The 17092-nt window shown below is 39.7% G+C and overlaps 1 long non-coding RNA gene across 2 annotated transcripts in view; it reads left to right on the top strand.

Annotated features, from left to right (window-relative positions):
- Positions 1 to 3488: 3488 nt before the first annotated feature.
- LOC139083120 (uncharacterized) overlaps positions 3489 to 17092 on the top strand; it is a 29378-nt gene continuing 15774 nt past the window's right edge. The window contains exons 1-2 of one of the 2 annotated variants that reach the window (XR_011539691.1): positions 3489 to 3736; positions 6537 to 6647. This is a non-coding gene — a long non-coding RNA (uncharacterized lncRNA). Of the gene's footprint in view, positions 3737 to 4555; positions 6352 to 6536; positions 6648 to 17092 lie in introns of those variants that run through there. The other variant, XR_011539690.1, reaches the window with a different exon arrangement.

Raw genomic sequence — 17092 nt, forward strand, 5'->3', positions numbered from 1 at the left:
CTGCTGGACCCTGTCTGCTAAAATTTTATTGTGGTTTATTTATTTATTTTGAGGAAGAGTAGCCCTGAGCTAACATCTGCCGCCAATCCTCCTCTTTTTTGCTGAGGAAGACTGGCCCTGAGTTAACATCTGTGCCTATCTTCCTCTACTTTATATGTGGGACGCCTGCCAGAGCATGGCTTGACAAGCGGTGTATAGGTCCACACCCGGGATCCAAACTGGCAAACCCAGGGCTGCCAAAGCAGAACGTACGAACTTAACTGCTGCGCCACCAGGCTGGCCCCTATTGAATTTTTTTTTAGCTTGATATTAATAGATTAGTTTAGACTATAGTTTTTGTTTTTGTATGTGTGTATTATCTTTGTCAGGTTTGGGAATTAATATCTCACTAGCTTCAAAAACTAATTTGGAGGTTTTCCTTCTTTTCCTGTCGCCTGGACCAGCGTAAGCAGACCTGGAATTATTTTTTCTATAAAAGTTTGCTAGAAGACCTTCACACCTGTGAAAGCGTCTGATTCTGGAGCTTGGGGAGGGGTGGATTTTTGACCATTTATTCTATTTTTCTGTGATAATTAGTCACTTAGATTTTCCACAACTTCTATGGTTGGTTTTAGTCTTTTATATTTTTCTAGAAAACCAACCATTACATCCAGATTTTCAGCTCTATTTCAGTAGAGCTAGGAAAGGAGTATCAAGGAATTCTTTTAATTTTATGTATAATGTATTAGTTCCTCATTTACTGTTTTCATTTTGTATTGTTTGTTGATTTTTTTCTTAATTACATTAAGCAGTAGAATTATTGTTTTCTTCTCATAAAACTAGCTCTTGAATTTATTTATTGACTCTCCATTTTATTATAACTCTTCCCTCTTTATCTGTGGTTACTTCTAATTTTGTATATTTTTTCCACCTTTTTAATGGACTAAGTTGGCTAATGATTTGTTTTTCTATTTTATTGTTTGCTTTATTTTTATTTCTCCGAGAACTATCTCTTGGGTCTATTTATTAGTTCCACCATTTTAAAAATTATTTCTGCCTGCCTTATTTAGGTATGTTTTATTATTTTTTTTAATTTGCCTCATTGACTGATCACATTGTTTATTTTCATTCTTTCCTGTTAGCAATGCTAGTAAGTAGAATATGCCATGAGAGGAAGCATCTCAGAGGTTCTGATACGTAGTTCTCACATTGCCAATCTTTTCTAGATACCATATTTTTTATTTCCTCTTTGGACCAAGAGTTAAGAGAGAGCTTCTGATTTTCTAGGCGGTTAAGAAATTTTTGTCTTTGACTAAAAAAATAATTTCCAATTTAATTTCACTGAGATTAGAGATTGTGATATGTAATATTTCTACTTTTTGAAGTATATTGAGATTTTACTTTGTGGTTCAACTTTTATAAATGTGGTTATTTTTATCAATATTTCAAGAATAATTGAATAGTAGACATAGTCTCTACATTCAGAGTTTTAGAGGTATAGACATATAGATACAGATATAGAGAGTGTTACAAAACAAAATTTAACTGAGTAAAATTTAATGATTTTATTGGCTTTATTCAATGCCTCATGGATTGGGCAGCATCCCATCTAGTAAACAGAAAGGAGTGCCGAGAAGCTGTATAAAATGGAAGACTTTTATAGGCAGAATGCAGGTGGGGAAAGGAAATGTTCTAGCAAAGAGTGGATTGTTTCAGGCAAGGTCACCTTCCTATGGGAAAGGCAGGGGTCTATCAGGCAGATTACCTCATGAGTGCTGACCTGGTAATTCTAGGTTGCCTCGTTTAAGGTCACATACCTGGGAGAGACTGAAACCACAATTTGGTTAGGTATTAAGTCTTGGTTTGCTGGTGGGGCTTAGCACAAGTGACTCCATTTTGGGCCTGCTGTCTTTTCTTTTTTAACAATAGATATAGATATACACATGCCAGAGTGTGCATGTGCACACACACACACATGGGCTCCACCATAGTAACTATGGGATTCAGATTTTCAATAGCCTTACTTACTTTTTTGTCTACTTGATCTGGCATGGGCTGAGAAAAGTGATTTTTTTTCCCACTGCAATTGCCATTTTGTCTATTTCTGTTTGTATTTACTGCAGTTTTTCTCTTAAGCATTTTGAGGGATTGCCATTTGCTGCCTGAAAATTCACTAAATTGTAAGTTTATCATTGCAAAGCATCTATCTTTGTTTTGTATAGTGTTGTCTGGAATTTAACTTTGGCTAATATTACCATGATCCTGTTTTTTGCTTGCACTTAATTTCCTCATCTTTGGTTATCCTTTTACATTCAACCTTTCGAAGTAATTTTATTAGAGATGTATTTCTTGATTGTATGATATACATGTATTTTATTCACTCAAGAAATATGTTATATATATTATATAATTTTTAAGCAATTTGGGTCTTTTTCTTTTAAATAGAATAGTTTTCTCATTTGCATTTACTGAGAAACTCTTTTTTGATCTTAATTCTATCATCTTATTTTGTAATTTATTTTACACTTCTTTTTTATCCTTTGCTATATGGCATAGATTTTCTTGCTTTATGCCCTATGCCGAATGAATATATTTATCTTCTAGTAATTTTAAAGGTTGACATTCTCATTTCTGTTATTCTGATGATAGTCCAATCGTTTTTAAGAATATATAGAAAACTTTTCTTGATTTCCCAACTTCAAACAATGTATTTTGACACCCTGCTGTGAACAATGAGGAAGTCATCAAGATTTCCTCTTGCTCTCCATCCCTACCTGCTCTTGAGTGCTAGCTCCTCTCCCTATCATACTCCATCACTACCATTAATTTAGTTCTTCTTGACACTTATCACAGTGTGTAGTTATCCTATGTATTTATTTGTTTACTTGTTTGTTCTTTAACTCTCCCAGTGGACTATAAAATACTTGAGGCCAAGGGCTTTGTATGCTTTTGTGTGACCTGGAAGAGGTGACACAATTATAGCATAAGAGCAAGCATTATAAAGGACCACCCAACTCTCACTTTACAAGTGAAGGAACCGAGCCCCAGGTGGTGGAGACACTCACTCTACATCATAGAGCTAGTGAGTGACAAGAACTGGGCTAGAGCATAGATTGGCTCACCCAAGCTTGTTCCAAAATGCCAGACTCCCTCAAAACGCATCACACAAAATTTGCATCCTAATACCAAAGGAAGCGTTCATACTCACACGAACCAATGTGGAAATTTTTTTTTGTTATTTATTATCACTTAGTGCCTTCCAAATGACATGATATTTGAAAATAGCTCCATTATAATGTACAATTTAAAAAGATTGTCATTTCATATGTTCAGAATACCTTCATAACTATTTACAGGTATATTCTGAATCTCTTGACATTTCTTGATTGAGGAAGCTGGAGAGGGAGAATCCTCCCATTGTAAGTTGGGAACCAAGATTCTAATAAGTGACACATTCAAAGACACTTAGAATGGCAAGAATTGATTCCAGAAAAGAATTTCTGTTTCCTGGCAACCAGCTCACTACTCCCTGAAGGGCACTTTCAAGAAAGTTCAATCAATGGAAGGGTCAAATGTTTTCTTTTTCAAACGTCCATTTTGCATGTAATGGCTGCTCCATGCAGAGTTTACGGGTGTTCTCTTGTTCATGAGATCTAGCGTCCTTCTGCACAAATGCATGTGCTATGGGTAAGAAATTACTTCAACTGAGTTTATTGGCATTTCTTAGAGCATATGAGTTCAAAGAAAATTATTACAGGTAAGAGCTCTGTCCGTTAAAATACCACTGTATAGATTACGTAGTGATATATACGGTCAGAGAGACATCCAAGAAAAGCTCAGTACAGATCTTGCCAATTCTTAAGACTAGCCTTTACAACGGGTCGGTAAATCTTTTTCCTGACCCCAAAGCTACCTGCTTGGCCCTCGTTATTTTCTTCAATTCGACTGAAATCTCGCTAGTGGAAACAAATGGGGTATAGAAAGGGTGCTTTAGGGGCCGGCCCGCGGCCAAGTCGTTAAGTTCGCGCCCTCCGCTTTGGTGGCCCAGGGTTTCGCTGGTTCGGATCCTGGGTGTGCACCTAGCACCACTCATCAGGCCATGCTGAGGTGGCATCCCACATGCCACAACTAGAAGGATCCACAACTAAAATATACAACTATATACTGGGGGCTTTGGGGAGAAGAAGGAAAAATAAAAAATAAAGTGAAATAAAATCTTTAAAAATAAGTAGATAAAGGGTGCTTTAGTCAGACAGGCCTTGATTTGAACCTGAGCTTCTGCATGGCCCTCAGAAAGACACTTAACTTTGCCAAGCTTTGATTTGTTTAGACATGGACAGATCAGAATCATACTAGTTTAGATACTTTGGTAGGATTCTATGTAGGAATCTGCCGCTTGGCATGTACTTCACTTGACCGCAGCACCTTACTGGTTGTCAAAGATTGGCATGGGGACCAAATAGAAAACAGAGTACTAACTAATGCTATATCATCATTTGTGCTCAATTAGAAACTTATGTCAATTTCTCTGTCAGCTCTCAAAACTCTATATTAAATATATGTAATAACTCCTTAGGTCTTGGAAAAATGGACTTCCACTTAACAGAAGGAAATATGGAGTCTTCAAGAAGTTAAGTCACAAACCTCAAGCTACATAAGTCACTGGTCAGCTCTGTGGATGAGCAGCTCTCCTGAGGGGCACTGTGTACCCTGGGGGCTCCCTCTGTGAGTGTGGAGGCAGTGCCACGGATCCCTGGAGTCTTGGTGCTCTGGAGAGCTCTCTGTTTCTGACCAACGTGACGCATTTTCTTTAATTCCCAGTTGTCACACTGCAGACATTCATTCTCCTATCTATAGCCATTGTTACTGGGCGTGCTAGAAATAATAAGCTGGAGGGAATAGGGCAGCCTTTCAGAAGACAGACCCATGAGAAATAACCCCAAATAGAAGCAGTGAGTTGCCATTTCTCGCTCACTCAGCTGATGTTCTGGAGCACTTCTCGTGTGCTAGACTCCATGAGTGCTGGACGGGAGGGACACCATAGGCGAATCTGACCCAACCTGTCTAGCATAGAACTGCAAATAAGTAGAAAAGACTGTGTTATGTTAACCTTGGCCAAGTTAACTTGGACCTTAGTTTCCTAATGTAAAAGGAGGCTTGGGCCAGGTGGTTCCCTAAGATGTGTTTTAATTCTCTGATTCATATTTATATGAAACTTTACCCTAAGTTCCTTAAAGAAATCCTAAAGGACAGAGGGATATAAAAAGAAACATAAACATTTTAAATGATTTTAGAACATCTTAATTTCCTCTCCATAATGTCTTAGAATGAACTAATAATGATGGCTTCATCCAGGGAGCCAATTTTAGCTCAACATTTAGGAGTCATTGTGGACAATTCCCAAGGGCCTCAACTGTCCCTTCCTTTGTTTTCCTTTTTGCCCCTTCTGGTTTGCTTCTGCTCAAGTTTTCCATGTCAATTTTTTGCCATCTCTCCCTGCCTGCTGGTTCCTCCATATGGTTTACTGCCCGTGTTAATTCACTTTTATTTGACCCCTAGAATCATCCATCAAATTCTCATGTGGCTATTGGCATATCATTGTTTTAGTAGGGGGCTCAGAGCTTTCCATTGATTTCTGGCCAAAATTCCTGTAACTCTTGCTGCTCTTTCTTCCTCCATCCTCATCTGTCTTTAGCTGTTAAAAAGTGATATTAGCATTTAGGGGACTTCCCCCATCCACTCTCATATTTCCTTCCCCCAAATCTCAGTTTTCAAAAATGAACAAAGTAATAATGCAGGAGACACTATTATGCTAAGAAAACCAGGATTTTACTTATTAAAGAAGTGGAGATTCAAATCATAATAGATTTGAGTTTTCTTTGGAAAACTTATTACGTTCTATTAAGTTGTATGTGAGTTAGGCTCACAAGCTATGGTTTGTATTGTTATAATTACCAGATGGAATAAAGATTATAAAACACACTGAAGAAGGAAATGCAGCTTGAGAATATTTTAAAAGTGTTAATTCAAGGCATTTCAATTTTTTTATTAGCCCCTTTGTAATTACAAAGTACAAGTTAAATGAAAGTACAAGCTAAATGAAACTAAAGAATAGGATAAAAGAAGGAAGATATTTTAAAGGACTCAATTTAATGTAATTGTCAGACATTCCCAGTTTTGCCCAAAGGCACCTCCATCCATCTGTCCATCTATCCATTCAATAACTGGGCACTGAAGGGGTAGGCGTATGGTACATACAACAAACGAATTGGATGTCGTCTCTTCTATGCATCTTTCATTCTAATGGGTGGAGACCAAAAAACGAGAACAAAAAAACAAGTAAACAAATAAAAGAACATAATAATTTCAAAATGTGGTAAGTTCTATGAGAAATGGTGGAGGGGAGCAGATGTTAGAGAATGCCCTGGGGAACACTTTAGGGTCCTAACGTCTGAGGAGGTGGCATTGGAGAGGAAGCCTGACGATGAGAAAGAACTAATCATACAGATAGGCAAACAAAGAGTGTTCTGAGGTGGAAATATTAATGTTCTTTACAGGGAAAATGAACTCCCACCCCAGAAACGCATTTTCTGAAAGGGCTTTAAGATGGTGAGAGAAACGGCCAGTCAGGAGACAGTTGTGTACACCGAACTCTAGCTGAGGAAACAGTAAGTCCTTACAGTGATGTTTCTAAAGACAGAGATGATTCGGGCCTGACTGCCACTTAACCTGTCCTCATTTTCTCTATTCAGCCACAGTGACCTCCTTGCCCCTCTTTGAACATTCTAGGCATGCTCCCACCTCAAGGCCAGCTCTTCCTCTGTCTAGAATGCTCTTCCCCCAAAGAGTCACTCTCTTGCTCTCTCACTTCCTTTGGGTCTTTGGTCAAATATCACCTTTTCACTGAGGCCTTCTCTGCCCATCATATTTAGATGTGAATGCCCTGCTCCTACTATGGCTGTATTTGTTTATTTTCCATGAAACATCATCAGCTTATGTGATATATATTAATTATTTTGTTTACCATCCAGCCCTCCCTCCACTAGAATGTAAACTCCATGAGGGTAGGAAATTTCATCAGCTTTGTTTAGCACATAACCCCAGGTCCTAGAATCACACCTAGCATATATTAGGTGCTCTCTCTATTTGTTAAGTAATGAAAGAATAAATGAATGGTCACATTTGCAGAACTAAAGCTCTACCATTATAAAAGGAAATTATTGTACTTTAGGCTAAACATGGTAAATGGAATCTACGTGTTTATCTCTATTGCCTCCAGAAATGCCTCTAAAAGAATTTAAAAGGCATAAACACACAAGGACTAGGAGAACAAGAAGAGACCGCAGCAGAAAAGAGATTTCAACAAAATTTTGACGGCTGATAGTCTTAACTATTTTGCCAGGCTGGGAAGAGCTGAAACTTAAGCCTGCAGGGAAGAAACCAATTAGAAACAAGCTGTTTGTGCCATGGGTCCTTAGAAAGGCTCAGGATTTGGAGGCATCTTGTTCCTCCCATGCACCTTTCTCAGGAAGCTGCTAGAGGATGTACTCCACCCAAACACGGGAGAAATCAAGAAGAAAAACCTAGGACTGAGGAAACAGGGATCTAACAGAAGAGATAAGTAAAGGAAATTTCCAGGATGAGAGTGAAGGGAAGTCCCAGCCTGACCAATGGTTAGCAGGCCTAGCGAGCAACTGGGCCAAATTGTAGGAGGAGGACAAAAGACTCCAAGGTTGATGTCTTGAAAAAGGAAGAAGAAACTGATAACCTGGTGTATTTGAACATACAGAAAGGAGACTTTATAGTTCTATCAGAGGATTTAGAGTTTGTTTAGTTATAGGATCATGGAAAACTAAGCAAATGAGAAAAGCAATGATTAACTTCAGGGAAAACAAAAAGCTATACAAAAAAGGAAATGGAATTATACTCTACTACTATGGCTCAACTGTGAATAATATTTACTGGTTCATCACTATACAACATTGAGAGATTGGAGGAGAGCAAGTGTTTGACGTGTGTGGAAAAGTGGTAATATAAGAAGAAAGAAACCCAATATCTTCCATAGTTGAGAGTCAGTAGATACTATCTAAAACTGAAAAGTCAAAAAATAAGAGTAGTGACATTTAGAAATATGTAGATAAAAACAAGAAGAAATGGCTAAAAATTGAAAGTGGTGACCTCTGGAAAGCAGGATTAAGAGTAGGGAGGACTAAACAGGAACTGTAGTTTTTCCTTAGAAGCCAAATAAACCTTGACTTTCTAAGCTATGTGCACAGGTTATATTTAGATATAAATAAAAACTAAATAAGAAGAATTTATGCTTTCTTATTAATCTTGAGGGAAAGATCTTGAAGAAAGACCTGTTCATCTTAGGATACTCATACATAGAAGATATTTGTTAAATAATGAGTGAATGAATGAATGAGAGCTGTCATGAGCTTCTTTAGAGCTCAGAACACATCGCTGGCAGCAGGTGGAATGATGAGAGGTCCTGCGTCGGGAAACGACTTAAGGAAGCCCAGAGAAGATGAGCAATTGCGTACCTCTCCACAATGAAACCCTGGGGTTTCTGCTCAGTTTAACCTATTACACAGTGTAAGGCTGGCAAAAATTGCTCATTTCCATAGAGCTGACTCCGCAGATTTGAAAAGTCCTGAATGGGAAATAAATACGCTGCTCTTAATAAATGTCTACTTAAGGTATAGTTAATATAGTTAAATGTGAAAGTGTATAAATGATATATTTTAATAGCATTCAGAGCACATTTCAGCATCGAGATAAATGCAAACTTAGAAAAAATTCTAACATCCTCTAAACACATTGCCTTATCAGAGCAAATGATAAATTACTAAAGAAAAATGTTATTCTGCAATGTTTTGAAGATTAAGTAGAGTATGAGTGAAATTAACATTGTGTGTAAGTGAAGCTGTGACTATATCATGTCAGGGTGGCAATAAAATTGCAGAGGGGAGAGAATTAGAGTTTTATGCCACAGAAATGGAAGTAGTTTTCATTTTAATTGTTTTTCCTTAAATGGATTGTTTCTGTAATATACTGTATTCTTTCCAGTTCACAGATGTTCAGGAGGGATAAAAGAGTTATAAAATATTCTAATGTGGGCCTTTAAAATAGCTTTTTTGGAACAGAAAAAGAGCAGCTTAAAGAATTCAGAATTTTTAAAGTACAATAAAGCATTCACATTGCAAATTTAGTGATTCGCCTTTTGTGATATAGAAAAACAAATGGCCTTTTAACATTTATGCCACGGCTGGCCTTTTAGTCAAATAAATCAGCTTCATTTATGATAGTCTTTTTTTAACATCAGGTATCTCTACAATTCACTTTCTTTCTTCCTCATCTCATTTCCTGCCAGCAGTTCTTTATTCCTGGCATTAGAAAAGTTCCCCTTTTCTCTGTCTTATTAAACGTGATTCTGGGCTGCACCTGAGCTAACCCGGATGGATTTTTTGTGCCAACGTACAAGGCTCCCAGCTGTCTCTCTGCCACTCTCAGAGTCCGCTCCCCAACCACTGGTCCTGCAGCCCCTACTGGAGGCTTCTAGAAGCTCAGCTATGTCAACACAACCAGTGGTGCTATGTTCCTCACAAATTCTACACTTGGTATTTCTCTTCTCCTCCTTCCCTTCTTCATATTTCTTTTTAGAAAGCCATTATTTTTCCACGATTCTTTCTAAAGTTGCTTGTATCCCTTCTGCTGTGTACAAAGGCTCTGATTTATCTCAATGTCCTGATTTTTCTCTTACCATCATAGTTGCTTTTTCCTTCCTGAGCACATGTTTGGAACCTAATCTATATGTCCTGAGAGATGGGAATCACTACCCCATGGGGGTTAGGGTTCTGTTGGACTCTAATAGCAACGACAAATATTTACTGAATGCCTACTATGTAGCAGCTACTGTGCCAGGTTTATAATGTTGAACGAGAGAGAATGCGCTCTGCCCTTATGAAGCCAAGAGGCTCCTACTGAGGGTGACTTAGCAAAAAGCCATTGGCTTCGATTCCGAAAAAGTTCTTCCTTTAGTTCTCTTGCCTGGCTGCACATTAAAATCATATAGGGAGCTTTTTAAAAATCCCGGAGCCCAGGACAAACCATCAGAATCTCTAGGAATAGGACCCAGGCATCAGTAGTTTTTAAGGCTCCCTAGAGAACTGGTGTGACCCAAACTGAGAACCATTGCTCTAGAGAAGCGCTTCTCAAATTTTAATGTGCGTGGGGTCTTGTCAAATGCAGATTCTGATTCATAGGTCTAGAGTGGAGCCCGAGATTCTGCACTTCTAACAAGCTCCCAGGTGGTAGTGATGCTGCCAGCCCAGGGACCACACAGTGGCAGTGACATTAGATTTAAACCACGTGCACTGATGCATCTGGGGGAACATGATTTGACAGTGGGATCTTGGTTTCTCCAGGTCTCCTCATCCTGGAGTACAAACGGACTTACGTAACAACAATAACTCAAATTCAAATTCGCTCTTGTTTAAACCAGTTCTCACAGGTGTATAGCACCCCTGCTGCCACCCATGGAAAAAGACCCCCTAAATAAGTCGCATAGTCCTGTGCTAGTTCTTGGCACTGGGTGGGGTGGGGGGGGGGGTGTCTTAGGGATAGTTGCACATGGGCTCACAAACATTTTCCCCGTTCTCTTGATTAACTCTCTTTGTCTTTACTAATACCCCACCCTATGCCCCCAACCACAGCACCCACAGTGATTCTAATGTGGGGTCCAGCCAGCAGACAATTCTAGGTAAAAGACACTACTCTGTCTTCAGGATCACTTGTCCCAAACTGCTCTCTACAGCTCCAGGTGTCAGAGTTTGTCTTCCCTCAGAGTGACTTCTCTTTCAGGAGGGTCCCCATTGCCCACTACAAAAAGGCATCAAGGGTGCCCACCCGCTAGGGCAACTTCCCTGTCTGAATCCCTGCTCACTTTCAAGTAGGAACATGGCCATCACAAGCTTTGTTTTGTTGCTAGAAAGAACAGAATATGTCCAACAGAACAAGGAGTGCAGAGACAGGAGGAAAAGAGTTGTTGAGAAGAGTGAATGGCAAGGAGCACTATAGCCACAAGTTCCATAGCAACAGGAACACTTCCTGTGACCCTTGACCAATGGGCTATGCTGTGCAGGGAGGGCTGGACTCCCAGCAGTGTGTTAGTGCAGGAAATTTCCACAGACTGGCTGTCTCATCCTAGAGTGGAGCTTACATGACCGGCTAGTGGGTGGGCAGGGTTCCTCATCAGTGAAGAGTTTTGTGGTTCAGGAAGCACTTCTCTCTCCCTCTGTTGTACCAACCTCTCTGGGATCCCTTCTCATCATTTTTCCAACTTCTATTTTTTCTCTCCATTTGCTCCCTTCTCATCTTATATATGTTTGATACGATGTGTGTTTATACCTTATGCAACTATTAAACACAATTATCTTTTCCTTTTCCAAAATGCATATTTCTTTTTTTTTTGTTATTTGAGGCGTTACTAACGAGTTGAAGTGGCCCGCATAATGATTTAAAATGTCCCCTTGCAACAATTTACAACCTTCAAGAAATACTGGCACAGTGTCTATTAACACTGCAGTATAAAATAGTAAATTCTGGGAAAATTAAATGAGGCCAGGATTTCCAAACCATTCTGCTGACATTTATGCCAAATGGGTCTGGAATGTTATATATTTCACTCTTTTGTGCGTATTCCCATTGCTTCATAAATAAAACACTTGAATAAGCATCATCTGCTTTCTGAGTGGAGTGGAGATGTCAAGATGGTCACATCCTCTCAAGTTTTGTCTTATGGAGGCAAGAAGCTTAAGGGCCACTACAATCAACCAGTTTAGCCTGGTTTGGATGAAGAAGAGCAGAAACATGCCTTACTGCCATCACCACCCCCACCTCCACTGATGTGTGAAAACCCAAATTTCCCAAACATACACATTAAATGAATGCAAGACCCTTCATTTTACAAAATTTTCCTTAAATAGTGGGTTCCTAGAATGCATTCACGTAGAGGCAGCTTTTCAGAAGTGAATCTCCTGCACAGCCTGCAGTGTGCATGCCTCTCATTCTGCATGAAACATCCAACTCATTGTTAACCATGGTGTCTGGATTTAAATGCTTTTCAAGGAGAACAAAAAAAACCCATGGTTTTACAATTGTAATCAGAGGATAGAACAAGATCAAAAGTGCTGCAAAGCTAAGTGGCTCTCGGTTCAGGGTACAGTTGAGGACCTGCTTGAGCACACAGGGCCCACTATTGCTGGAGCTTCCTGTAGGGTGACAGGTGTTGCTGGCTGTGGTGCACAGTCGTGTCCACTGAGTGGGCAGACATCACTAAACAATGGCTCACTACTTACTAGAATTTTCCCCAGACCTGGTAGACTCCTCCAACCAGGGCTGACTGGGTGGACGACAAAGCATTTCTGGACTGGAAGGGTCTTAGGAAAGCGTGTAGTTCAGTCCCCTCATTTATTATGGATGAGAAGACAAATAACTTGCCCAGGATCTTAATGCAAACGAAGGCTAGAGTTGAGACTATAGTTTAGTGCTCTTGGCTTCTAGTTCAAGACTCTTTCTCTACCTTAGCTCTTCATCTCTTTACCTCCAAAATCGGGATACTCCATGTAGTTAGCCTGCCAGTTAAACTGTTCATTAATAAAGAGTGATCATTGGAAAACTCTGGGTCCTATGCCTCTACAGCCATAGCTTGGGTTCATCAACAGGTTGACATAACAAACCCCAGGCTTCCACATACTCTCCTTCTCCTGAGCCCAGCTCCCTGTGTTCTTAGCAGGGGTCTCAGCCCTCTCTAAGCCTCGTCTTGTACGAACCGTAGGACCTGACACCATCAGCTCCCACATACACAGCCACAGTGGGGCATTAACGCTGCCTTGATTTCCTCCAGGAACAAGCAATCGCTCATGGGGTGTTTTCTATCAGCTCCACATGGCTCCAAATCACAGCCCGTGGCCAGGAAAGCTGCCAGCTCCCTCAACAAAATTGGGAACTTTGTGGACCCCATGAGAGACCTTATTTATTACATCTCCCAGAGAAAGCAGACTGGGGCAATAATCGTCAAAGTAATATTTACCCCTTAATAACTGCCTATTTTTATACCGGTGTTAGAGGTTAATAGCAATGTTATTTACTCCTCTGCCAAAAAGAACTGAAGGATGTGAAATGTAGCAGTCAATAAAGCTGAACAGTCAGATAAATAACATTCATATTATTTCCTGACAAATCCTTCTGCAACCCAGGAATATAAATAACCCTAAGAAAGCAGTTCCTGCATTACAAGTTTACTGATGTGTAAAATGTAATTTTAAAAAGAGCTTCAAACCCTAGAATTGGATTCTATAATCATATACACCAACAGACAGCCCACATGATGTGCACACACATGTGTATGTGTGTCCTCTGGGAACACACATACGTTCTCAGATGTGTTTAATATCATGTATACATGTGAATGTGGTATCAATACATGTAGTTATTGCCTCTCATTTCCTCTCCACTTCTGTGAGATGCACTCCTCTGCTTTTCCTCCTGCCTCACTGGTGGCTCTTTCTTAGTCTCCTCCTCTCATGCTCTTAAGTTGGAACATACGAGGGCTCTGTTCTAGTCCCAGGCTTTCTGCTCTAGCATCTTTCTGGATGATCCCATCCATTCCCCTGGCTGACTCACAAATGTGTATCTCTGGCCCTCAGTCTCCCTGAGCTCTAACTCTGATATTAACAGACTCTTAACATTTCCACCTAGATGGATAATGGCCATCTCAGTCATGGTCAGGCTGCGATATAGCTCTAAATTCCACCCCCTTCCTCCTCCTCACTCTTCCACCCCCTGCCGTCTTCCCCAGATCAGCAAATGGCACCACTTTCCATGCAGTTGTTTAATTTAAAAACCTAACACTTTTTAAATTCTCTGATATTCAGCTGCACCTCACCTTGTATCTAATTCACAAACAAGTCCTATAAACTTTTCTTTCAAAATATATCTGGAATCCATCCATGGATCTTCCCTTTTCTGTCTCCACCACTCTCTTCCAGTCCAAGTCCACCATCTTTCTGACTGTTTTCCCAGTTTCCACTCCAGCTCCCTCATTCATTCTCCTTCCAACAGAGTAGGTTTTAAAGGTATGAATCCAAAGGTCTTTCTTTGGCCTGCAGGCCTTATGTGACCTGGTTTTGTTCTTCTCAGACCTCCTCTCCTGCCCACCTCTCCTCTCCTCTCGCATTGTCCTCCAGCTACACTGTCCACCTGTTTGATCCTCAAACAGATCAAGCACACTCCTTCTGCCTGGAATTCTCTGGAGCTAGTGTTCCCCTGCTGGCTCCCTCTTGTCATTCTATGAGCAGACCCTGCCTGGCTGTCAAACCATCTAGTCTAAATAGATGCACCACCACCCCATGTCACATCCTTCACGTCATCATTACTATTTTCTTCATTGCACCTACCGTTTTCTTGAAATTATGTTATCCATAGATTTGCTTACAGGCTTATAACTTATCTCCACTAGAATTTAATCTCCTTAAAAACAGGGCCCTTGTCTGCCATCTTCACCACTATATATATCCAGTGCCTAGGAAACAACCAGGCACATAATAGGCATCTGTATTAGTTTCCTAGGGCTGCCATGACAAAGTACCACAGATCTGGTGACTTAAACAACAGAAACATTTTCTCAAGATTCTGGACATTCTAAGATCAAGGTGTTGGCAGAGTTGGTTTCTTCCTAGGCCTCTCTCCTTGGCTTGTAGATGGCTACCTTCTCCCTGTGTCTTCACAGTGTCTTCCCTCTTATGTCTATGTCCAAATTTCCTTCTCTTATAAAAATACCAACCATATTGGATTAGGGGCCATGCTAATGACCTAATTTTAAATTGGTTACCTCTTTAAAGGCCCTGTCTCTAAATACAGTCATATTCTGGGGTACTGGGGGTTAGGACTTCAACATAAGAATTTTTGGGAGTGATGCAATTCAGTCCATAACAGCATCTAATAAAAAATAATAGTGATGGTCATGAAAGGTAAGATTATGTGTTGGACATTATTTCAAGCACTTTCCTTGTGTTATCTTAAACTTCACTGTTACGACTAAGAATCAAGAATGCCACTATTATCAGTTCCATTTTCCAGATGAGAAAACCGAGACAGAGAAATTTGGTGGCCTGCTGGAGGTCACAGGTTATAAGTGGTGGAGCCTGTTTCATTCTGGGAGCTGTGTCCTCCCCCACTACCCTACACTGCTCCCTTGTGTCTATAAATCTTTGTTGGATGAAAGGATGGAGGGGAAGCATGCACAGTATTTAGTATCCTTAAGAGCACGGACACCAGAGACACTACACGTTAGCCAAAAATACCTTACCTATACCTTAGCCTCCCTTCAAAAATGACTTGAAGCAAAATATATTAAGGGCATCTATACAATATCATCAGTAAGACAGAAATTAAAATAGAAAATCAGGAGGAAGAAAAGGAAAAAGAAAGAAACTTACAGATCATGAACACTAGTAGAGTTGCTGAGATTAAACATCAGTTTTGGCTCTGAGCTTCCCTCATTCTTTTATTCAGAAAGAAAAAACTCATCAATTTCTTGGGAAAAAAATTATCCTGGAGCCAAATTCTAAATACATGTCTCACGTAGTCTCTTGCATAATAGCAATCATTAACTGACATAACGGACAATGGTCCTTCAGCAAACTCAGGAAAAAGAACAGCTGAATTTGACTTTATAAGGTGCTCCGCTTGCGTTATCCTGAAAGGATCTACATCCTTTTTTCTGCCCATCAATGACATTCTGTGATTTCGCTCATTCTCAGTTTACTAATCTATTGTGAGTTAGGCCAAGCGTTTCCACAGAGCCGTCGCTGACTTCCCACCTTCATACCAATCAGGTGGAAGAGCTTGGCTGCTCCTCCAGCAGAAAGCCTCAGAGGGCATTCACCTTGGCGCCGAAATGTTAACTACAGGAAAAGAAGGGCCCATTTCAAAGAGGAGGGCTGGGTGTATGCAAAGGAATGAACTCATCCTTTTCTTTTTTAAATTAGCATGGGAGTGGAGAGTGAGAAGGGCCTAGTAGATTAGCTTCCCTTTTAAATATTAGTTCCCCAAAGAAATAACTCAGACACAACCTCCAGCAGCGAGTCAGAATTTGGCGGTGGATGTTGCCTGTAAAACACTCAGCCCAGGGCCTGGCACGTAGTTGGACTCAGTAAGTATTAGTTATTACCTCAGTGGCTTAAGAACAGTGTTTGGAACTCCTCGAGAATTTTGATAAGGTGTTCTCCCTTGTATTTTCAATAATATGGGCACAGAATAGGTACTTATTAAATTGTGGAATTTCTGGTAAAGAACAAATTGGAGGAACATTTCCAGAGGCATTTTAAAAATATGTATCTATAGCCTTAATAATGGTCATACGCCCCAGTTCTAAGCATCTATGATTTTACTCAAATAATAGAGATGTACAAGAAGATTATGAACAAACATGTTTATTAAGGAATTATTTGTAATAATAAAAACAAGAAATTAAGGGATTGAATTTAGGTAAATCCACAAATGATGGATCAAAGGTAGGAAAACTCTGAATAATACTATATACGTTGTTCTGCAATTTATTTATTTATTTTTTACTTAATCTATCTTAGTTTCCATAACAGCATCTATAATTCTACTGTATTCTCTCCCTACTGCCCAACTTTTTATCAGGAAAATTTAAAATAAACAGAAAAGTTTAAAGAATCACACCATGAACATCTGTGTATTCACCTCTTCAATTCTGCGATTGCCACATTCTTTTTAAAAGGCTGTAGAGTAGCCCATCTAAGGACAAATGATTTAACTCATTCCTTACCGATGTGTATTTATGCTTCTTCCAGGTTTGGGTCCTACAGCACAACAATAATCATCTTTGTACATACATTGTCATATATATATATATATATGCAAATAGATCCCCAGTATAAATTCTTGGAGGTAAGAACTGCTGAGTCAAAAGCTTTGTGGATGCTAGAAGTTGATGTATATTGTCATATGGCTTACCGAAATGCTTGCAACAAGAGGGAAGGAGACACTTCACATTTGCCAACATTGGTTATCATCAAACATT

Source organism: Equus przewalskii, chromosome 4 (assembly GCF_037783145.1).
Source record: "Equus przewalskii isolate Varuska chromosome 4, EquPr2, whole genome shotgun sequence".
Classification (NCBI taxonomy): Eukaryota; Metazoa; Chordata; class Mammalia; order Perissodactyla; family Equidae; genus Equus; species Equus przewalskii.